We start from the raw sequence: 24823 nt of genomic DNA, 5'->3' as shown, positions 1-24823 counted from the left end.
GATTAGGAGACCTAACTTCTACAAATTCACCTTGCCGAGAGGGCCCAGCCCTGTTTGAATCGTGCCAGTTGTGATGAAATTCAGGTCTGTCGATTGAGTATATCGTCTGTCGTCATGTCGGTAGCTACTGTAGTTTCTTTCTTGTCGGTTAAGTGGTGGAGAATTTCTCCCTGAATTATCACTGCACAGTGGACCGTTGCGTCTGAAATTATTCTGTCTCCCGTGATAATAACAGTTCTGGTTGCCATATTGACTGTTTCTATGATTGTCTCTGTCATATTCATTACTACGGAAATGCGATCTTTCTCTGTAACTATTACTCTGCCAGTGGTTGTCATATGGGTGGTGTCTGTTTTGTTCACGATTTGCGTTGTAAGAATAGCCTTGTCGTGTCCAGTTATTATTTCTGTCATCGCGGAATTGTGACAGATGTGACCTGTAATTGTTGTGCTCCTGTTTTCGCGTTCCGCGACTGTCAGTGACAATTTCCAACTCTTGTGGCAGTCCCTGAAAAGCTTCAATGTCATCTTTGCAACGTCCTGGCAAAATAATATGTCGTAAATTTTCAGGCAATTCGATTAAGCAAATGCGGATGAGTTCTGAGGGTCTGTACGGGTTTGAAAGATACTGATTCTTATGTAACATGTCTTCGAAATATTTGACAAGACTAGAAAATTCAGATTGTTCGAAATGTTTCATCATTATGATGCTATGTTTTACTCGGTCTTGTGTAGCTTGAGACCAATATGCTGAGAGGAAGGCATGATAAAATTCTCCTTCACTGTGACAATCGTGAATGACCGATCACATTCTTACAACTGGTTCATTCTCTAAGTAGCCACACATAAATTCTAATCTGTGTTCTAATGACCAGTTGGGAGGAAAACAATGAGAGAATTGATAGAGCCACGCTTGTGGATGAATGTCGTTGCCAGAATTCTTAAATGTTTTGAATTTACGTGTAGTAATGAACAGCTTATAGTCAAAATCATCGTGTCGGCGAGTCGCATATCGGTCATTGTTACGTCGTGTCAGCGGTTCCATCTCAAAATTCGGTGCACCTTGCCAATTTCTTTCATAATTTCCGAAATGCCCTGTGTTATTATTTTGTGGCTTCTCCGTATTTCTAAGTCCCTCTTCCCATGTTGGATGGTGGTGGTGGTTAGTGTTTAACGTCCCGTCGACAACGAGGTCATTAGAGATGGAGCGCAAGCTCGGGTTGGGGAAGGATTGGGAAGGAAATCGGCCGTGCCCTTTCAAAGGAACCATCTCGGCATTCGCCTGAAACGATTTAGGGAAATCACGGAAAACCTAAATCAGGATGGCCGGAGACGGGATTGAACCGTCGTCCTCCCGAATGCGAGTCCAGTGTGCCCATGTTGGAGCGCGAGTGTCCTCTGAAATATGTAATTCTTGGATTACTTGTGCCAACTGATCTTGTACTTCCCGGATTTCTCTTTTGTGTTGCGTATTAATTTGATTCTGATTTTGTTTGAATTTCTTAATTTGTTCATACTCTTCTGTGTTAGTGAAGGCTACAGGTGTTGTGTCACTCAGATCATCATCCACCTTTGTAGATAAGTTAGTGAACTGACCCGAAAGTTCGTCTACTTTCTCCGATAGTGAACTTATTTCCTCAGTGTGTTTTTCTGAACCAAGTTTCAGACTGTCCATTTGTGTTGAAATCGTATCTACTGTGTCCTTTAAGTTTTCCTCAGTTTTTGCAAGTTGCGTAACCGAATCGGTAGATGCAACTGAGTCAATTTTAGCTTGCAAGATTTCATGATTTTCATGAAAAATAGTTTGCAATTCTTTTATGGCTGGTTCGTGATTCTGTAATGTATTTTCATGCCGCGAAAAAATAGGTTGGAAATGCTCACAAATTTGTGTTTTATGTCATTACAGACTTTTTGACATTTCGATTCAATTTTATGTAACTCAGTAGTTAAATCTTCACGTGTTTGTTCAAGTGTGGTGTCTAACTTTTGAAGATTTTGTGCCATTGCGTCTAACTGTTGTTGTGTTTGTCTCTGGTGTTGTTCATTTGTGCCTAAGTTTTGAAGATTTTGTTCCATTGTGTCTAACTGTAGAAGATTTTGTTTCATCGTGTCTAACTTTTGAAGATTTTGTCCCATTTGTTTCTGATTTTGTTCAAGCATTGTGTCTAGCTTTTGTAGCCTTTGTCCCATTTGTTTCATTAACTGTAATAACAATGCACTGGTGTCTGAAACATGTTCCTCAGTGCCAATCGGCAGTGCATTTGAACCGGCAATATTCGCATTTTGAGAAGCAGAAAATGTGTCTTGACTTATTTGAGAAAACGGTGAGGACGCAAAACGGCAATCTACAGTATTTGCAAGATTGTGTCCTGTCATTTCGGATTCCTGAGGCGAGCTGTTACCGACCGATCAATAATGCTTCCCTGTTCACTAATTGTTTCACTGTCTACACCATTATTTGCAGCCCGTTCCATTTTCCTATGCACAATTACCAAATTACTACTGTGAACATTAGTTAATTCATTGCACGGTGGCGCTAACACGCATATTTCGTCTTCACTGTCATTTCTAAGTTTACTTTGGAGCCTAGTGTTACGTTTCTCACACGCCATTATTGTCACAATATTTCACACGATAACACAGAAAAGCGCAATTTGAAGAGCAAAATAAGAAAACACAGTAACATAGCACTGAAAATAATATCTAGTTAATTGCAAGCGCAGCTGCGAAATACTTGGTGCAAATCTACATGCATGCTACAACTATTTTACTGTACAAGAATGAAAAACTACAAAGGATATTCCCTCTATAATTACGAACTAGCAATAAACAATATCTACACTAATTACGCAAACTACAAGAAAAAAATCAGAAGATTCCAGTGAGGTATCCTCGGCTAAGGGTCGACATATGAAACGTCCTCTAAGAAAAATTATGAATGACTGTGCTTAAACTGACACACAATATTTTTAGCGCAACGCCATCTGACTTTTAATAATCCCTACAAAAGAATGGCCCTGACTAACATTAACCTATACCTTTCACAAATCACTTACCTCACAAAAATCTTCGTTACTCGAACTGCTGCAATACAGCGAGCGCCCATTACTGCCAGCTAAGTAAAAGATTCAAACTACTGAAGGCACTACTAACTACTGATAGGCGTAGTTAGCAAATGAAAGATTTTGATAGAGAACAAACAATGTATTTACCTTAATAGTGTTCAAAAATCGTAATATATATAGTAGTTCATGACATCCATTCTTACAAGTGTACTGTTTCTGATAGACACACGTCCAGATCATCCGCTATCAAAATTCCGCCATTTCTCTCCCCACATCCACCACTGCTGGCGGCTCACCTCCCACTGCGCAACGCTACGCGCTGTTAACAGCCAACTGCCCAATACTACAATAGCGAACATTACAACAATGCCACCCAGCCACAGACTGCACACAGCACAGCCAGTGATTTTGATACAGAGAGCTACGTGGCGGTGGCGTTACCAATATAAGAACCTAAATAGCCTACTTACAAGTTGTGTTTAGGCTAAAATGTGTTTTGGGAGTACTGTGTGCTGGCAATAATTTTCTTACATTATTTTTCACTCATGGTGAGATATTCTGTAAATTCATTCATAAGACTTCAAAAGGTACTGTCATAGCGCATTTTCCGAGACATCCAAGCATAGTAATTAATTTGGTCAGGGATTTAGAATTGGAGATTATTTTATGGTAGTGTAACAGTGTGTGATATACTGATTTTTCTTAAAAGATGGAGTGTTCTTGTAGTTTGTGAGACAGTAAAGAGAATTTTTCAAGCTTTCCACTATTAATGTAAAGTGAATTTTTAATATTTTAAGTGTTAAAATATTTTGTCTTAATGAAGTAAAGCTTTGTTAATACAGTTGCCTTATTGTTTTTCCATCAATCAAGCATCCGTATCTTTGTTTCAAGTTTCACTTACATAATTTTGTTTACTTAGTTTCTCAGTAACAGAACTTTAATTCACTGATGTGATTTATTAGCACGTAAGTTTTGTAGATGTCTCTATAGTTTAAAGCAAGCAGTGGACATTGCGTTGCTAGTAATTTGAGTTTTTATTTTGCTAATTAGCATAGCAGCAGCAGCCGCAGTAGTTAGGAGATAGCAGCATCACAGTATTTGTTCATCGTGCAAACATGTATGCGATTTGTAATTTACGTGTGGTACAATTAACATATCAATAGTGACATACTTCTCAGACAGAGCATTTTTGGTAGTTACTTATATTTCTTCATATTTTTCTCGCAGTCACATTGCTTGTATTACTGATAACAGGGCAGTTTCATTAAATTCAACGGAACAGACTGTACTCGCGCCATAAGCGTTGCAGTACACAGATTAATGTTCCATGTTTGCTTAACTTTTCCACTGCTGGTTACTTTTCAAGAATTATGAGACTACTTTCGTACTTAAATAAGAGCTTAACTCAATCATGAGTTCAACTTGACATTACCACACACACACACACACACACACAAAACACTAGTAACTGTAGTTATACATTCCCTTACAGCAAAAACAAATTAGTCACTTTCAATGATTAAGCAGTAGGATTGCACTTGTAAAAAGCTGCTCGAATTTTTTGCTTGACGAAAGTGGGCAGCCTTCACAAAAACTGCTGATGGCTTAGCCCTCAGGAACACAGCTACCATATGTCGCCTAAACTGCTTGTCCAAGTAGTCTGGAACTTGACTGTACTTAATCTGGAAGTTTGATTTGAACTCTCTAAGGCAATCCAATAAGTAAAACCCACTGCTCGCTCTGGTAGTTGTTTAAAATTCTACCTACAAGGGTAACTGTGGACAGACAAAATACCACTCTGAAAAGTTGTCAGGCGTTGGCGTATTGTAGTGGCCAACTTCACCTTGCAGGTGTATTTCTGCCCATAAAAGCGTTCACGCGGAAACGTTCATTTCATCTTTCCCACAGAGCTTCCGTGTCATTGCGTGTAACACACTCACCGCCGCGGCAAGACCACACGCAATTTTGGCGGTGTGCGTGGCGTTAGAGAAACCGCGAGGCGTGTTGTTCCACAGACTAGTCGGGAACGTTTATTGCCAGACCCAGATTAGTTCTCTGCACTGCCGCAGTATCAAATCTGCATATAAATAGGGGTGGCCGTATAACCATCCCCTACGCTTTCAGTTAATTAGGGCTTAAATGAACCGTGTACCTAAAGTTCCCTGTTGTACGGGGTAGGCATCTACTCTAAATAACAAATAAAATCCGTGAAATGCAGGTGCAGTCATAATGAAACTGCAATGGTCAGTACTTGCAGTAATGACAAAAACGGAAAACTAGCTTCAAGTAAATGAATATAAAATTGGGCTGGGTGGAATTACAGGGGTTAGTTAAATTTGGAAAATGTTATAAGTTTAATTAATGAATCAATGAAAATTAATACGTGATCAAAATTACTGTCTCTGTAATTATTGTCTGTTAATACTGATAAACTTACGTAAGAATGCTTGATTTTGCTGCAGGGCGGAAACAGCACAAAATTTGTAGATATTGGCCTGGCGTAATTTCAGATGGATATGTCACAGTGAAAAAATGTGTTTTATTTAAGTAGCGACTCGTGGAAATCAATTAATAATAAAACAACAAAATGTCATCAGTAGTAAACAGGTATGTAATTGAGAAAGTTTCGTGACGTCATTCACTGTTATGCTTACTGTTTTTAATTTTACTCGAATAGTTATTTATATTTATTCATTACTGAATGCTGTGAATTAGCTTTACAATTATTGTAATGAGAAAGCGTCATTCAGCGCTCATTTTCCTGTGAGCTACAGTTATGTAATTGCAAAGTCAAAATTTCAATTCTAAAAAAATGACAAAGTTCGTGATGTGATTTTACTGACTTTTTGGTTTCATGCAACTTCACCTTTTATTACTATTGATTGATAATTACTGCTAATCACTTTGTGCAATTACTACTATTATTTGCTCGAGACGTTTACAAACACTTCCGACTGATAACAATTGATTGAGAACTTACTTATCCATTAAAAATACATAAATATATCTCTTACTGAATCTTGCTCTGTTAAGCACTGTCTCCGAAATTACTGATTACTAGACCTGAGCATTTTTGTTAGCTGCAGTCATACAAGTTATTGAACTTCCAAATTTTTCTTTTTTTCTTTCATAAAACACTGCAATAGTTTCTCAGCCATTAGGACTTCTCGGATCATCAACAATAGCTAGGGTGGATCCTGCTTAGGTTGTAAGTGGGCTGCTTCTGTTTTGGCAGCACTGTGTAGCGCTTTGCATTGGATCTCTGACTGCGATTTCTGTGAAAGAGATCCTGTGGCTGGTCGGACTCTGTTGGAAGTTGATCGCCAGTGGTGTTGGGCAGTTGGAAGTTAGACGCCAGCAGTGATGGAGGTATATTGGGAGTTGGAGGTGAACAGCCAGCAGTGATGGATGTTAAATGGGAGAAGTTAGCATTGATGCAGGGTTGAGGTCTGAAGTTTTAGCGTACGCTAACGATCTGGAAGTATACGACTTGGATACTGAAAATTATTCATGATTGTATATCTTTTTACTGGATGTCAATGACGATTTATATTCGTGTTTGAACTGGATGTCACATTATTAAGGTAAAAAATACATTATTTGGTTTGCAACAAAATCTTTCCTTTGCTAATTACATGCCTGCTAGTAGTTAGTGGCTTTAGTAGTTAGAATCTTTTATTTAGCTGGCAGTATTGACGCTCGCTGTATTGCAGTTGTTCGCGTAATGAAGATTTTTGTGAGGTAAGTGCTTAATGAAATGTATAGGTTATTATTGAGATTTCCTTTTAGTCAGGGCCACTCCTTTGAGCTGATTTGGTAACAGTCAGATTGCGTTATCGTTGTATATTGAGAGTAATTAATGAATAAGAAAAGTTTGAGTTCTGTTTGACGGGGCAAATTCCGCAGGTCAGTGTTGTAAGGATAACGACTAGCAAAGTGACACTTGCATTCAATTTCACTCATCAGTTTAAGCAAATATTTTATTAAGAAGTTTCAAAGTGTCGTGTCTTACGTAAAACTGATAGTCAACACCTGGAACAACTCGGTATTATTCAGACACAAAAAAGAACTACGACACTTACTAGTCGTATACAAGTCTGGCCAAGTAATTAGTTGGATCTTACTTCAGGATGAGATGTCGTCAGTGCAAAGTAAGGCAGTGTTCGTTGACGATGTGTGGCACGGGCTGTCTTGGATCCGCAGTACTTCAAATAGCTCTGAGCACTATGGGGCTTAACATCTGAGGTCATCAGTCCCCTAGACGTAGAACTACTTAAACCTAATTAACCTAAGGACATTACACACGTCCATGCCCGAGGCAGGACTCGAACCTGCGGCCTAGCAGCAGCGCGGTTCCGGACTGAAGCGCCTAGAACCGCTCGGCCACAACGCCCGGCGATACTCTTCATGATCATTTGCATCCTCTTGAGGTAATTATTCTCTGCTCATTCAATGCTATATATTTCACACATCGCCGCGCGGGGTTGCTGCGTGGTCTATGGCGCCTTGCCACGGTTCGCGTGGCTCCCGCCCTCGGAGGTTCCAGTTCTCCCTCGTGCATGGGTGTATGTGTTGTCCTTAGTGTAAGTTAGTTTAAGTTAGATTAATTAGTGTGTAAGCTTAAGAACCGATGACAACAGCGGTTTTAACGCCTAGAAACTTACCACCACCATCGCTTCGCATGTCCACACCAAATTATTTGCTAAGCCATTACATGCTTTGGCACCACTGAGTTACGGCTCTCATTGATTGAATATTCTTTAGTAATCGTCGGTTGTTCCGCAGCATCTGCCAGTTGTTCCTTAGCAAGTGTCAGTTGTTCTTAACCAACTGTCAAGCTCCGGCCGCTGTGGCCGAGCGGTTCTAGGCTCTTCAGTCCGGAACCACGTGGCTGCTACGGTCGCAGGTTCGAATCCGGCCTCGGGCATGGATGTGTGTGATGTGCTTAGGTTTAAGTAGTTCTAGGTCTAGGGGACTGATGACCTCACATGTTAAGTCCCATAGTACTTAGAGCCAACTGTCAAGCAGTGTATACCTAGAAAGCCCTCATCAGTAGAAATTATTAATCATTTTGTCAAATAGAGGAAACGGCACTGTTCATTCGTTGATGATTGTAATTCAGAGCCTAGGCCGCAGGAGATGTGAAAGTAAGCAGTCGCAGTGTGGGAACAGAGTGGGTGCGAAACGAGCGGTGCTACTGTTCTTGAGTGAGGGCGCGGAGCGGCCGACTTCGGCGTGCCTCAGGTGGCAAGCCTGGTCCACCTGCGAGGCGTCGGCGCGGCGTCGCGGCGCTGACGCTTCCCACACATAAATCGGCCGCAGGGGCGGCTTTTTGTGCGCCCGGCCGGGACATCAGCGCCGATATAGAGTTGGGTCACGTCGCCCGGCCTCGGCCCCTTAATGTAAGCAACACATTCGACAGATACGGAACACGGCTTTTTTCTCGCGCGGGCGGACGGTGGCTTTACAAATGTATCCGTCCGCGGCATTAATTGTAGCGGCGTGCCACCTGCCCCGGCCAGAGGAGGGGCACAAAAACACGCGGCTATCTGCCGCTCATTAGCGTACAAGCCCCGGACGCTTAATTGTGTTGCCAATCGCGCCAGAACCAGCCGAGGGACACCTGTACCACTATAATCTGCCTCTCTTTTTTACCGTTCCATTGTCTTCCCCTAAGTTCTTCCGTTGTTAACGTCGCATTAAACGTTTTGTTTCGCTGGTGCACAGGCTCGATGAATTTTTATTCTTGGTACTTATACTATAAAATAAGAGTAAAATGTTAGCTATGAAACAGCTCTAAAGTGTACACTGACGTGACAAAAGTCATGGAACAGCGATAAACACATACACAGGTTGCTGTGGTATCACTTACACAAGGTAAAAGATGGCAGTGCATAGGCGGTGATTCATGTGAAAAGGTTCTCGACGTGATTATGGCCCCACGACCGGAATTAACTGACGCCGAACACGGAATGGCAGTTGCAGATACACGTATGAGACATTAAATTTTGAACATAATAAGGAAATTCAATATTCCGAGATCCATAGTGACAAGAATGTGCTGAGAATACAAAAATTCAGGCATTTCCTTTCACCGCGGACATTGTGTGACACCATAGCTCTAATGCTGTACTGACTTATTTTGCCTTTTGTTTTGTGTAATGTTATAACGTTGAGTTTCTGTAAAGTTTGTTGGATTGAAACGATACCATGAGAGTGTTTATTCTTTTCTCTGTTAAAAACTTTGATGTCTTTTGGAGTGTAGGAAGTGTAATCTCTGTAATATGAACAATATGAGCAAATTATATGTTTTGTCTTTGTCATATAATCTCTTTGGTTATCTTGTGTAGAACTATCAATATGTGCAAATGTTCTGTTTTATTTAATACGTTTGGTTGCTGTTATGTAAACTGCTGATCTTCACTTAGGGTTCTTAGTTATTTTGTACGTAAAAGATGGCGTGGTTCCCCTCCGGAACGGAACTTAGTAGCGCGCTCAAAATGTGGTTCGCATGGATAGAGAGGTGGAACCAACAGTCAGTCGGGGACGAGCTACCAAACTATCAACTGCTCAAGTAAAAGTTGTGTATTGTGCTGGTTCCGAGAGAGGCTTTTCCTGATGTTTTCCAATGCCTCGAATTGATGGATAAAGAGCTGGAACTATTCTGGAGTTGGTATCTATCATCGCCACCAAGAAACGACGGAGTCCAGCAATTATACCTGCAAATCCACCTACCAACATGCAATCGCCACCACATTGTGCAATCACTGTAATGGAACACTATAGTAATGTACAGTGAAGGATCAGCCCATTGGATGTTTTAGTGTGCGCAAATATAAGGTAACTTATACTCGAACTCTTATACCTACCTTGATTTTTTATCCCTAGTCACACGACCACTTAGCGTCCTTCCCATGCTAAAGTGATTACAGAGTGTCCTTCATTGAAGCCATATTAAAGTTAATATGGCAATAGTGTGTGCTAAAATTAATATTGTTCGTTGAAAGGATCTTCGAAATATGTCAATTTTGTGTTTCAGTGCAGTAAAAGTTCAGAACTGCAACTGTTGAGAGGTATATGTTCATGCTTGCTACGTGCTCGTTTCACCGATGTAATGAAAGTGTGTAGTAAGCTCTGCTACAGTGGTCAAGATTAAGGGCTCCCCTCCATTTAAAGTCGTTCAAATGCACAAATTTACTTAATTATAGAAAGTTTCAATTACTCTTGCTATTCAAGTCAAATTCTGTACAATATTGGGTTCCTGTTGGGAATTAAAAGTGCATATTAATGTTGTAACAGGATCGACAGTTTGTCTATTGTGCTCATGCCGCATAACGATTAATAGAAAGACAACTATCTATGAAAACAGTAATTTCTTTATTCAAAAGACAGTGAGAAGTAATCTGTTAGTGAATTCCATTTAATTTTCATTCTAAAAAGAAAGGTGTTAAGTAGTGAAAGACTTAATCTATGCACAATAACTAATTTTGCTGTGAACCATATCCATATTTCATGTCAGTTAGGAATCTGTGTGAAAAGTAATATTAAACCTATGTCCAATTTACGACTCTACAGTAAATGTTAGTAGTAACGTTATTGAGACCATTTACTTTGACTAAGTCCTCAGTGTAATAGTGTGTTTTGTTATCTGTTATATTTATGTAAATAGTTTGTTCTGATCTGTTAGCTCCAACCTTAACGTGAACATACTGTATTCAGGTGCCAGAGTTCATTGCACTCGCGTGTGGCAAAGTATAGGTTGCGTTTGTCCGTTAAAGTTACTCATACCTATTTTCTTGAACAAGAATGTTACTCATTATCTTGCCTAATTAGGCTGGCGACCGTTTTCTTTATCCTTTGAACAGTGTGGATGGGTTAAATATTGTTTATTACTCTTTAAATATTTACGTCCTCCTGACTTTCAATTCCGATAAGTCACCTCCGCTAGGTATATCACGGTCAACACAACTAAAATCCTTTTCAGAGGGTAACACTGCTCTGCTTCTTCATACTATAATTACTTGAATAAAAATAATTTCACTATACGAAGTGCCTCCAGCTTTGAGGTTATGGTATAGCAGCAGCGGACGGTAGTGTTATACGTGGCCTTGCCGTGACAGGACTGTTATTTCTGTTGGGCCATAGTACGTAATAAGCCAAACTTGGTATTTGATTGCACAAGCCACGTAAATGCAGTTGTAGTGTTATAATTGCAGTGGCTGGCAGACTTCACTTAACGACCGAAAGCAGCGGCGTTTGTGTAGACAAGCAAAACTGCGTGAAGTAACTGCTGAAATCAATGTTGAACGTGCGATGAATGTATTTGTTAGAACAGTGCGGCGAAATCTGGCATTAATGGTCTACGGCACCAGACGACCGACCCGAGTGCCTTTGCTAACAGCACAATATCACCTGCATCGGCTCTTCTCTGTTCGTGACCATGTTCGTTGAAACGTAGACGACTGGAAAGCCGTGACCTGAACAGATGAGTGCCGATTACAATTGGTAAGGGGTTCGAGTGTGGCGCAGACCCCACGAAACCATGGATCCATGCATGCAAACACTTGCTCCTGAAAAGGTACACCTCGTAGATGTGGTGTGAATCCACGTATGTTAAACACATAGAAAAAGCACACCACTTCTAAAAACTGAGCGAACGAGACAGAGCATGTGGAAGATACAAGACCCCTTTTGTGGCGGTGGCCTGAAATAATTAAAAATGCCGTCTTTAATCACGCGAGCCTGGCAACTAATTTGGTGGTCAGCCAGAAAGCGAAGGGAAACATACTGACCTTAGTTTCCAGTCTGCACGTCCACATTCTGATGCAGCCCACTGAAAGAAAAGTTTCTATTCTCCTGTTTCTTTCCCTGATCAGGACTATGATTTAAATAAAAGTACATAGTTTCAGTTAAAAACTATATTACGTAAAGTTTCTCACGTAGAACACTAGGAAATTCACGATGTTAAATTGAAAACAAGTCTTTATATTCTAAAAGAACATTTAGCAGTACAAGGGCGATCTTTACGGTACGTTCCTAGCAGATTGTCTTTCGCCCTGACTAAAACTACTCAACTGAAAGTTTGCAATAAATGTTCAAAGTTAATGCGCGCTTTAAAAGTGGAATAAAATCACCACTTGCCACGCGGAATCGTAATCCACATGTAAGGCACACTAACCATCACCTTGGCGAATTCTAAGCGATCCAGATCGGTGCACAGTCCTCGCGAGTTCACTATCCGTTTTTACCGCAAAATACGCGCTTTGTCACAGTCCGTCTCTGACGTCTTCCGAGGCAGAGCGCGATCCGCCGTTTAACACACGTGGATCCTACAGTGACTGAGTGCGAAGTGGACCTTACTACTGCCTCTCGGGCTGTATTTATGTAGGTGCCGGAGCGGACGGCCGAGGGAACATCTGTTGTCTACGGCTATCTGCAGCCTCCGAACGACCGCTTTCTCGGGCACATAAACTTCAATAATATAGTTACAAATTACTTCAGAAACCTCTTTATTTTTTACTTGTATTCAATAAAGTTGTTTGAAAGCACAGAAAAAGTTTCAAATCGCTTGAATGAAAACTTGGTAGATCTTTACCTCTGAACCATATCTTTATTAGAACTTATGTCGGCAGTTATTAACACTAAAACTCTCGATTTTGGTATAACTGTATCATTTTGTATGTTTTATCATCCACTTTAACCAAAATTCTCTATCATTAAAATTACAGTTACGTAATCCACAACAACTGAGTACATTTCAGTTACAAAATTAGTTTTTACTTAATTACTCAAAAGGTATAAGAGGTAGCTTAACGTGGTCTCTCAGTTACTATTTTTGGGGTGAACTGAAGCATAAAACAAATTTTCATGTTTCTAAGTCCAATATTTAGCGCCTCTGATTTTTCCTAAAGACGTGGATTCTGGTGTCAATTTTTATTCTACGGTTTTGGAAACCTGCACCAGTTATTTTTGAGTTCCAAAGACACCTTCTGACCAAATTCTGGCTTCTTAGCTTAATTATTTAGCGCCACTTATTTTTTTTTCTTAAAACGGTATTTTGACTTAAACTGTTAAGTCTAGAAGACAAAGACTTGATATTCGAAACACTGTAACACTAAACTATATTTTAACAAAGTTGTAAACATAAATTTTGAATTTTAATTTCATACTTAATTGTGGTGGAATACTTGCGCCCTACGCCCAGATGTATTAAGGTGACGTGGCGCTGCTAGCAGTGAACTTGGGTAAGTCCCTGCAGTCTTGCTCGCCTCTGTATCTCACACACGATGCAGCGCTTGTTTTGCTATATCCTGTTCAAGAGCAGCGGAAATATAAGTTCCCTTTGGCGGTCCTAATTTAGTACATCCGTGGTTTCCCTAAATCACTTAAGGCAGACACTGAGAAAGTGGCTTTGAAATGGATGCATCCGATTTCTTTCCCCATTCTTCCCTTACCAGGGATGAGTTCAGTCTCTAACGACTTCATCGCTGACGGGACGTTAAACCCTAACCTGGCTTCATTCCTACCGTCTTTGAAAGCTTAGAGTTTAATATTGTGCTTGCTGACGAGGTAAACAAGCCAACATGATAAAAAAGTAGTCGATACTATATTGCTGTGCATACATGTCCGAAGTAACATTGCATCGTTCTCATGACAAAAAAAAGCAGTCAGTACCATATTGCGGTGGATGCATGTCCGAAGGAACAGCGCTTCGTTCTTCTTAACCGCATGTCGTATTTATCCGCTGACCACAGACAGCGACTTTCCGTTAAAAATATCCTCCCCTGTACGGGGATTACATGATGTATGTACAAGTATAGGATGTGACTTGGTCACCGAAAATGTTGAAATAAACAGCCTGCTCCATGTTCTCGGTACCCTGAATGAGTGGGCTCAAGTCATGATATGAAAGACATCCTCGAAACTTCACAAAACCACCTCCGGCTTCAAACACACCTTCAACTCATTGCGAGCAAATACCTGATCTGGGCGTTGCTGCACTCGGCGCCTTGTGTTATTAGAAAAGAGGCAAAACCGCATGTCTCCGGACCGTAGTGACATCTGCTCGGCTACTGCTCCGTTTTGTGTTGTTTGGGTCATTGAAGACGTGCAGCCCATTGCGAGCTACCTTACTCCAGATATCTATTTCACTTAGGTGCCTCCGCAGTATTCTCTCGGAAACTGAAATGACGCTGTATTCATTGGCGATAGCAGTTCCTGTCGGGTTTGATTCCGATTGTGATTGACAAAGCGTAACACTTGTCTCTACTCGGTGCCGGTAGGATATTTGTACGACACTGTTCCTACATCGTGTTACATGACCTGGAGAGGCACTTGATTCCTTGTAGACACATGGGACAGTCCGCGTTGATACACCAAAGAACCGATCAACTTCTTTCACGGGGCACATCCAAACAGGATAGCTCCTTTCTACCATTCTGTCTCGCCTCCATACGTCAACCCATCCGACTGCACTGATTCCATACAACCGATTGGCACACATATAACCCCACTGCCATGGCTTATATAAGCGATGAAGTGTTAGATGACTGGCTAGCAACAGTTCCATTCCATTCACAGCGTTCCAACGCTCTCTTTATGGGAGTTACTAACTTTTTGTTCAGAGAGCTCATTTCTATTAAGCAGAAAAGTACGAAGATACATGGGCAGAAACGGAATAACTTATAGGCAGACAAATTTTGTCCCTTATGATGTGTAGTACGCTCGTAGGTACGAGTTCACTGAGCGCACAGTCAACGCATTCACCTACCACGACGTAGGGAGAAACTTAGTGGACCTATTTTCATCACGTGGCCACACTCGTCCGAAAGTGAGTGGTGCAATAATATTTTGGAAATCCAGGAGATCTCCAGACGCCCAGAAAGACACGAATGTAATTGCATCGACCACCTGAAGAAACAAGGAAGGTTGATCCTTAACACCCCATCGACGACAAGATCAGTACAAGTAGAGCTCACGCTCGGAATCGAAAAGTGATGGGGAAAGAAATCAGACAAAACGTCTTGGGAACAATAGCCTGAGGCAGTTTAAGGAGGGCGTGGAAAACGTATATGATGAAGGCCTGAAAGATACACACATCAAAAAAAGTTTTGCATCAGCCCGGTTCCCTGAACTCCTGAAGATAGACGTTCACTGTGGATATTGTATCACAGACACAGTCCCTTTGACTGTTCAGAGATGTCACTAAACCCGCCGCCGGCTGCGGTGGTCTCGCGGTTCTAGGCGCTCAGTCCGGAACCGCGCGACTGCTACGGTCGCAGGTTCGAATCCTGCCTCGGGCATGGATGTGTGTGATGTCCTTAGGTTAGTTAGGTTTAAGTAGTTCTACGTTCTAGGGGACTGATGACCACAGATGTTAAGTCCCATAGTGCTCAGAGCCATTTGAACTAAACCCACCCAAAGATGTAAACAACCATGCATGAGCAACGCCTATTAGACGCAGGTGGTCCGACAGTCGATCAGGTACACGACTCGTGTTGTCTGTAGTTCAATCATGCCTAGACGGTCAATACCGCGGTTCGATGGCGTACGCATTGTTACTTTGTGCCAGGAAGTGCTCTCAACAAGGGAATTGTCCGGCGGCTTGGAGTGAACTAAAACGATGTTGTTCTGTCATGAGAAGATACAGAGAGACAGGAATGTCGATGACATGCCTCGCTCAGGCCGCCCAAGGGCTACTACTACATTGGATGACAGCTACCTACGGATTATGGGTCGGAGGAACCCTGACAGCAACGCCACCATGTTGAATAACGCTTTTCGTACAGCCACAGGACGTCCTGTTACGACTCAATAGGCTGCATGATGCGCAACATTACTCCCGACGTCCATGGCGATGTCCATCTTTGCAACCACGACATCATGCAGCGCGGTAGAGATGGGCCCAATAACATACCGAATAGACCGCTCAGAATTGGTATCATGTTCTCTTCACCGCTGAATGTCGTATATGCCTTGAACCAGACAATCGTCGGAGACGTGTTTGGAGGCAACCCGGTCAGCCTGAACGCCTTAGACACACTGTCCAGCGAGTGCAGCAAGGTGGAGGTTCCCTGCTGTTTTGAGGTGGCATTACGTGGGGTCGAAGTACGCCGCTGGTGGTCATGGAAGGCGCCGTAACGACTGTACGACACGTGAATGCCATCCTCCGACCGATAGTGCAACCATATAGGCAGCATATTGGAAAGGCATTCGTCTTCATGGACGACAATTCGCGGCCCCATCGTGCACATCTTGTAAATGACATCCTTCAGGATGACGACATCACTCGACTAGAGTGGCCAGCATGTTCTCCAGACATGAACCCTATCGAACGTGCCTGGAATAGCTGTTTATAAACCACGTGGCCCACCAACCACTCTCAGGGGTTTACGCCGAACAGCCGTTGAGGAGTGGGACAATATGGACAAACAGTCCCTTGATGAACTTGTGGATAGTATGCCACGACGAATACAGGCATGCATCAATGCAAGAGTACGTGCTACTGGGTATTAAAGGTACCGGTGTGTACAGCAATCTGGACCACCAGCTCTGAAGGTCTCGCTGTATGCTGGTACACCATGCAAGGTAGGGTTTTCATCAGCAATAAAAAGAAATGATGTTTATGTTGATCTCTATTCCAATTTTCTGAACAGGTTCCGAAACTCTCAGAATCGAGGTGATGTAAAACTTTTTTTGAAGTGTGTATTTGGGCCACGCTCCTAAGGAAATCAAGTACAGTGTCCTAACCAAAGCGCTACATCGTTTTCTTCTGAAACTGAATGTGACTTACATCCACTGATTAAGTGTTTCAGTTCTTTATTAATTATTACTTTCCTACTTAATTAGACTTGTTACAAGCCCCCAGCAGCCCCGAGCACTCTATGTTGTCGTAACCTGAAGTGTGTCGCGACGTACTTACTCTAAAAGGTCACGCTCAGGTCAGAGATGAAGTGGTTTTTTTGTCAATAATTTCTTGGTACGTCACAGCCGTACAGGAGTGAAACGGCGACGAGTTCGAGCTGATACTTTAAGGTCTCTGTGGCTGGAGGCTGTACAGAAGGACTCGGCTGTTACGATCAGACTTTTGGAAAAACGTCAGCCACACAATTCCAAAGATAGCAAGAGCCGACAAGTTCCAGAATTATCGCACAATCAGTTTAACACCTCATGCATCCAAGTTACTGACAAGAATAACATACAGAAGAATGGAAAAGAAAATTGAGTACATGTGCAAACTAAGCCATGACAGACAAAGCAATGGTGACATAAAAAGCAGACTGGCACTGAAAAAAGGGCATTTCTGGCCAAGAGGAGTCATTAATATCAAAGGTAGGCCTTGACTAGAGGAAGAAATTTGTCAGGATGTACGTTTGGAGCACAGCATTGTATGGTGGATTGTGGGTAAATCAGAAGAGAATCGAAGATTTCTGGTTCAAATGGTTCAAATGGCTCTGAGCACTATGCGACTAAACTTCTGAGGTCATCAGTCGCCTAGAACTTAGAACTAATTAAACCTAACTAACCTAAGGACATCACACACATCCATGCCCGAGGCAGGATTCGAACCTACGACCGTAGCGGTCCCTCGGCTCCAGACTGTAGCGCCTAGAACCGCACGGCCACTCCGGCCGGCTGAAGATTTCTGGACGTGGTCATACAGAAGAGTGTGGAAAATTAGGTGGACTCATAAGGAATGAGGAGATTTTCCACACAATAAACAAGGAAAGAAATACAGGAAAAATAGTAACAAAAGAAGGGACAAGATGATAGGAGTTCTGTTTAGACATCAGGAAACAACTTCTGTGATACTAGAGGGAGCTGTAGAGGGTGAAAACCATAGGGGGGAGACAAAGATTGGTATACATCAAACAAGTAACTGAGGACGTAAGTTGCAACTACTGCTCCGAGGTGGAGAGGTAGTCACAGCATAGAAATTCCTAGGAGGTCAGAAGACTCACGACTGCAGAAAAAAGGAAGACAGGGATGCAGTGTTTTGCCCCTACTGTTTAATCTATAAATCGAAGAAGGAATGACGGAAGTAAAAGAAAGTTTCAAGGGTGGAACTAAATTTGAGGATGAAAGGGCAGCAATTATAGCGTTTGCTTATTACATTGCTATCCGTAGTGAATGTGGAGAAGAATCATGGGATACGTTGGATGGAATGAACAGTCTAACGAGTACTGAATATGAACTGACAGTAAATCGAAAAAATAAAAATGTAATGAAATGTAGTATAAAATAGAAGAGCGAGAAACTTAACATCAGAATTGGTGATTACGAGGTAGACGACGATAAGGAATTCTGCTACTTTGGAAGCAACATTTCCCATGACAGACGAAGCAAAGAGAACATGTAGTAGTAGTAGTAGCTTTATTCATCCGTAATTCTCGTTTTACAAGGATACAAGGTATGTCAAAGTATTTAAAAGTTTAGACCAATTTAAAATAAGCTAATTCGTATACACATACATTTACATACTTCTAATCAGAGACAATCATTAGATTTAGTCCTGGTATACAATACTTATTTTACAAATAACTTATTAAATAATGTAATGCCACACTGTTCGCTCATATCTCATAATTAGTCACTGCACACACTACACACACATTGTTTCATAACACTTCACTCACTTTACACACACACACACACACACACGCACACACACACACACTCACACACACACGCACACTAGTGATCTCTGGGCCATTTTCTGTACCGTGATTTCCCATTTGCTATCCCGAAAAACTGACTAGAATCCCTCTATAATGAGTGAGATGTTGAGCTCAGAAAGAGGAAGAGGTGTTAGTATTGTACTATGCATAGCTTGGGGTTAAGTTTTTCTAGAAAAGGAAGAAAGAATGAAAAAAATAGTGGAATGTTGGATGTTTTATAATCATTATTATTATTTATTTGTATAACTTTTTTTTACCAAACCCCTACTCTGTTTCATCTAAGTAATCCTTCAATGTATAAAATGTATTACATAACAGGTACTTTTTAGCTGTCTTTTTAAATAAGTGCATTTTGGCAATTTCTTTAATCTCTTTTGGTAATTTATTGTACAGTTTCATTCCTTGGTAGAAAATACTGTTTATGTTTATTTTTTCTTGGTAAATGTACATAAAAAGTAGATTGGCAGAGTCAAAGAGGACACTGGTCGCCAAGGGAAGTCTATTGGTACCAAACTTGGTCTTGATTTGAGGAAGAAATTTCCAAGAGTGTTCGTTTAGAACTCAGCTTTGTATCTAGTGAATCACGGACAGTGGGAAAACTGGAACAGAAGAGGAGTGAAACGTCTGTGATGTTTTGCGAGGGAAGAATGTTGAGAATTAGATGGCCTCATAAGAAAAGGAATTAAAAGTTTCTGCTCAGAATCGGCGAAGAAAAGGAAATATGAAAAATCATAAGAGGAAGAAGGGACACGATGAGAGGAGATGTGTTCCGTCATCAGAGGGTAGCCCCCATGGTGCTAGAGGATGCTGTAGAGGGTAAAACTGTAGGGGAAAACAGAGATTTGAATACATCCACCAAATAACTGGGGACGTGGGGTGCAAACGCTATTATAAGATGAAGAAGTTAGCGCAGGTTGGAAATTCGTGGTGGGCTGCATAAAATTACTTGGAGGTATACCAGTTTTGTTTTGTGTACAGTATTTGTAGACACGCAGATACGAATTCATGGAGTGCACAATGACCGGCGTTTTCATATCACGACCTACGGTGGGACCAAGAGGACGTGCTTTCGTCATCTGTCCACACTGCTCGGGGTGTGGTACAGTAGCGTTTCTGATATCCACGAGGTCTCCAGACACCCAGAAACATACGACTGTAATTGCATCGAACAGGTGAAAAGACAAGGAAGGTTGCTGTTTATCATCCCGTAGACGACCAGGTCATTACAGATAGAACTCACGCTCAGAATGGAAAATAGAAATGAAATTATCCACGACATCTCCGGAAAGACACCGACATTAGCATGATGAAATTTAAAGGCGTGGAAAACTTTAGTAAGGAGGGCCTGAAAGGTCTTTGGCTTCGATCGTCAGGAAATCGTCCTAACCACTGCACCACCTCTTTTTTTTCTGGAACTGGATGTAATTTACATCCAGTGGTTACGTCTATCCGTTCTTTATTAGTTATTGCTTTCCTATTTAATACGACTTGTAATAAGCCTCCAGTAGCAACAAATACAAATAATTGTATGTTGCAGTAACCTACTTACCTTAGATGCTTACACTCAGACCAGAGGTGAAGCGGGATTTTTGGCGGTCCGTTTCATGATACACGGGCGGCTGTGTGCAGGAGGGGACACAGTGACGAGGTGAAATCAGACTTCAAGACATTTATTTATTTTATTTATTTATTTATTTAATGTCCCGTGGGACCAAATTAAGGAGAAGTCTCCATGGTCATGGAACGAGTCAATACATGAAATTATAACACGACAGTAGAAACAGATAAAATGAAATATGAGAAACATATTCAGGAAACAAGTCGTAAGTTTAAATAAAGAAAATCAACAATGTAACACTGGAATTTGCTTAATTTTTCAACTCTTCCAGGAGCTCCTCGACAGAATAGAAGGAGTGAGCCATGAGGAAACTCTTCAGTTTAGACTTAAAAGAGTTTGGGCTACTGCTAAGATTTTTGAGTTCTTGTGGTAGCTTATTGAAAATGGATGGAGCAGAATACTGCACTCCTTTCTGCACAAGAGCCAAGGAAGTGCATTCCACATGCAGATTTGATTTCTGCCTAGTATTAACTGAGTGAAACCTGCTAACTCTTGGAAATAAGCTAATGTTGCTAACAACAAACGACATTAAAGAAAATATATTCTGTGAGGGCAATGTCAGAATTTCCAGACTATTGAACAGGGGTCGACGAAAGGTTCTTGAAGTTACACCACATATATACAGTAGATAATGACTCGTATGTTAGGCTAAGGGGGTGGATGTGGTGATGATAGGAGAAACGACGCTCTGCCTTAGCTTATTGATCTGCTTTATGTTGCTTCTTCACATGACTTGACTAAGATATGGGTATACGCAGTAATGTATGTTACAAGAGACCACAAACCATGGAGCTGCCAGATTCTATTGTTCTAATTATACCCTTAAACTAAAGTCCTCGTCACAATGTAAATAACGTACTGACATGTAATGTACGATAAAACCATTAACGGTAGCCCAGATGTACATATTAGCAAGCTTTTCCAAGATGTTCTTAGTGTACAAAGTTGACTGAGTCCAACTGCTGTAGGATTGTCTGTCCGAGGGGCTGTGACTGGATCTCTCGAATTTTTCAGAACTCTCGAACTCTGACAAACTCCTGTTTGAGGCCCTCGATATATACGACGTTTGAGCCTGTTTCCTTATAGATGAAAAGTGGTTATGTAGGTTTTCATCTGCAACTTTGGTGGCTGTGAATTCAGTGGTTTCTGTGCGCGTATGACGTCTTAATGGAATGATGCAAGCAGCATGCACTGTGCGCCTGTACCTAATAACTTGAAGCGAATATACATACCTGCACTGTTTCTCTCGCAACCTTTCATGATTCTGTCATTACAATGTACGCTTTGTAATGTAACAGCCTTAGATTTCATATCAGTTCGTATACCAATTTTATATTGGAGTATGTGTTATGCGATTTTAAGGTATCACTTGATTCATTGGCACATTTACAAGCTTGTAGTATATTTATGTTTATTTTTTCCACGTGTATTTGTCATTAACATTAACTGAAGTATTGTTATCAGTTGTAGATGACAAAGTTCGTCATATAATTTCATTTGCAAGATTATGAATCTGTACAATATGGAATTTTGTGAACATATATTTCTGTTCAGTCAGCTCAATAATTTCAAATCCACGAAGACTTAAGTAATGTAGTTTTTGTGTGAAATTTGGAAAATTATCGAAAAGGAAGTTCAGGAAAACCCTGCAATATGCAACAGTCAAACATACAGAATCTATACACTTTAGTGAGCACAAGCTGCGACATTGTCGCGAATAAAACTGTGACCTGTATATACAATAAGTTTCCTTTAATTTACGTCTATGGTCACAAACTTTTTGTTACTAAAATGTAGACTTTCACGGCCGGAAATATCATGTCCATTATAATTATCCGGGCTGTTATGCCGTGGTCGGTTGATGAATTTTGTCTCAATTCTCAACGTTTCGTCTCCGACTGCGGCAGACATTTTCAAGGGGGTCCGTAGGTCGATGGAAGGTCCAACACACCCACTGGCTCGCTACTGACAAACTTTTTGTTAAAAGATTACCGGTTTCGGTCTATAATGCCATCATCAGACCTGTTTTATAAAAACAAAGTCCTAATGTACTATAGCCATAGTGGCGTCGTCAATGTTAAATGCATTTGACGATGTCACTATGGCTGCAGTATTTTGTTTTTATAAAGCAGGTTTGATGATGGTCATTATCGACCAAACCGGTAATCTGTCAACAAAACGTTTGTGACCATAGACGAAAATTAAAGGAACCTTAGTTTAGTGAACATTAATCTTTAACATAATTTCAAGGCAGTTGCTTGTATGAAATAATATAAGTTTAGCACTGAAAGCACTGTAAAGGAATAGTTGAGTACTATAGCAAGAATTTGGATATTTCTAAAATAAATGTCTGAAACATTTTTTTTACGAAATCTTCTGTAAAAAAGGTATTTATTACATAAGAAATCAATCTGCGTCGTGTATCACTTTTATTCGTGTTAAATTTAAGGTGCTATTTTTGAGACTATTTAATTTTTTCATTATAACTTTAGAAAAGTGATACAATTACAATGTACCAGATTTTGTTGATTGTTACTTTTGTGTATATGCATATGTGCACGGTCAAGCAAGTTAGTAAGCTGGACGCTGCGAAAGTTAGTTAGTGTCGGTTTTACTAGCAGAAACAGAAATGTTTCATTGTTCAACCAGTTTATGTGAAATTTAAGTTGTGTATTCGAAGTTGAAACAAAACTATACTATGTGAACTAAGGGTTAGTGTTTCATTACATTGTCTGAAATACGTCCTGGAACGTCGCGAACTCTAAAATGTTTCAAATGGCTCTGAGCTCTATGGGACTTAACTTCTAAGGTCATCAATCCCCTAGAACTTAGAACTACTTAAACCTAACTAACCTAAGGACATCACACACATCCATGCCCGAGGCAGGATTCGAACCTGCGAACGTAGCGGTCGCGCGGTTCGAGACTGTAGCGCCTAGAACCGCTCGGCCACCGCGACTGGCTGCGAAGTCTAGACATCGAGCCAGTTTCATTTTAAGTATTGTGTCAGCTTCTATCTTGCCCTTGTCGTAAGATAAATTGCAAAATATGATTATTCATGTTTATCACTTGCGCTGTTGCAGTTACTTGAGCGTAGAGAGGAGGTGTTACTTGTGAACGCAAATAAATGATGCACATATGAATGCCGTAGTTGGTTTGTAATTGCAATAGATAACCGTTATTAAATTAATTATAATAGAATCCTATTTTTGTAGTGTTGTTTAATGAAAAAGGAATGGTAAAAGAAATAATTATTCTCAGTGAGGAATAACTTCATAAGGACAAGAACGGCTGCCTCCGTGCTCCCCAGCTTCATATGAAGTCCTCCTTGTGGTTCTGGGCTGGCAGGCTAATACTCTGATTACCAATTAGAGTGGGCAATTATCCGGCAGCGAGCCTCGTTAACGAATCATCCGGCCCTCTTCCCAGTCTCCTCCCGGCTCTGTTTCTCACACCGTGTCCTTCCGCAACGCCGACAGTCCGTTTGCCCATTGTTCCGTCGAGAGTTATGCTCGGCACCCACGAGGAAACAATTATTATGCCCCACCAACGGTGGTGTACCCGCGGCCGCTATCTCGTGTTTGGATCGCTGCGGTAATTGGGAGCGGTTACTTATTTACTCTGCCCTCCATCACTGTCCTAAAGACGGGAATAAGAGCGCATTCCAGCAGGTGTCTGGCCGCCGTCGCCCGCGGCCGCGGCTACGGAATTTACGGCGGCCGAGGCCTGTGATAATGTCGGCCGTAATAACAGTGGCGGTCGCCGCCGGCGTCCATCACACTTGTCGCCACCGGCGGACGCGCGACGGCCGAGGGCTCCACCACTGGCAGTCTGGAGCCGGCCTCCGCTCGTTCCACTGCACACCAACCCCTCCCGCCCTGTGCGTTGTCACTCCAGAAGGCCGGCGCCATATTTGATGTTATCAGTCTTCCAGAAATGTGGGCTTTGTCACCATGCTCGTAGGATAGTAGGCAACGGCCTTGCCGCAGTGCTTACACCGGTTCCCGTGAGACCACCGAAGTTAAGCGCTGTCGGGCGTGGTCGGCACTTGGATGGGTGACCATCCAGGCCGCCATGCGCTGTTGCCATTTTTCGGGGTGCACTCAGCCTCGTGATGCCAATTGAGGAGCTACTCGACCGAATAGTAGCGGCTCCGGTCAAGAATACCATCATAACGACCGGGAGAGCGATGTGCTGACCCCACGCCCCTCCTATCCACATCCTCCATCGGGGATGACACGGCGGTCGGATGGTCCCGGTAGGCCACTCGTGGCCTGAAGACGGAGTGCTTCGTAGGATAGTGGGTAGCGCGAATGCCTCCTTGCACGCGGGTTCGATTTTCTGGTAGCTCCTCATACATTGATGGAAAATAAACCGCAACACGGAGAAGGAGTTGTGCGACATAAACGAAAATTTTCACGTAACGTCGCCGTCCACAACCTCCGATATTTCGACAGGACACTG

General features: G+C 41.7%; 1 pseudogene; it reads left to right on the top strand.

The window, feature by feature from the left end:
• The first annotated feature begins 24329 nt into the window (after nucleotides 1-24329).
• Nucleotides 24330-24447, top strand: LOC126254249 (5S ribosomal RNA; annotated as a pseudogene).
• Nucleotides 24448-24823: the final 376 nt, after the last annotated feature.

Source organism: Schistocerca nitens, chromosome 4, assembly GCF_023898315.1.
Source record: "Schistocerca nitens isolate TAMUIC-IGC-003100 chromosome 4, iqSchNite1.1, whole genome shotgun sequence".
Classification (NCBI taxonomy): Eukaryota; Metazoa; Arthropoda; class Insecta; order Orthoptera; family Acrididae; genus Schistocerca; species Schistocerca nitens.
This window is presented reverse-complemented; position numbering and strand designations above follow the sequence as displayed.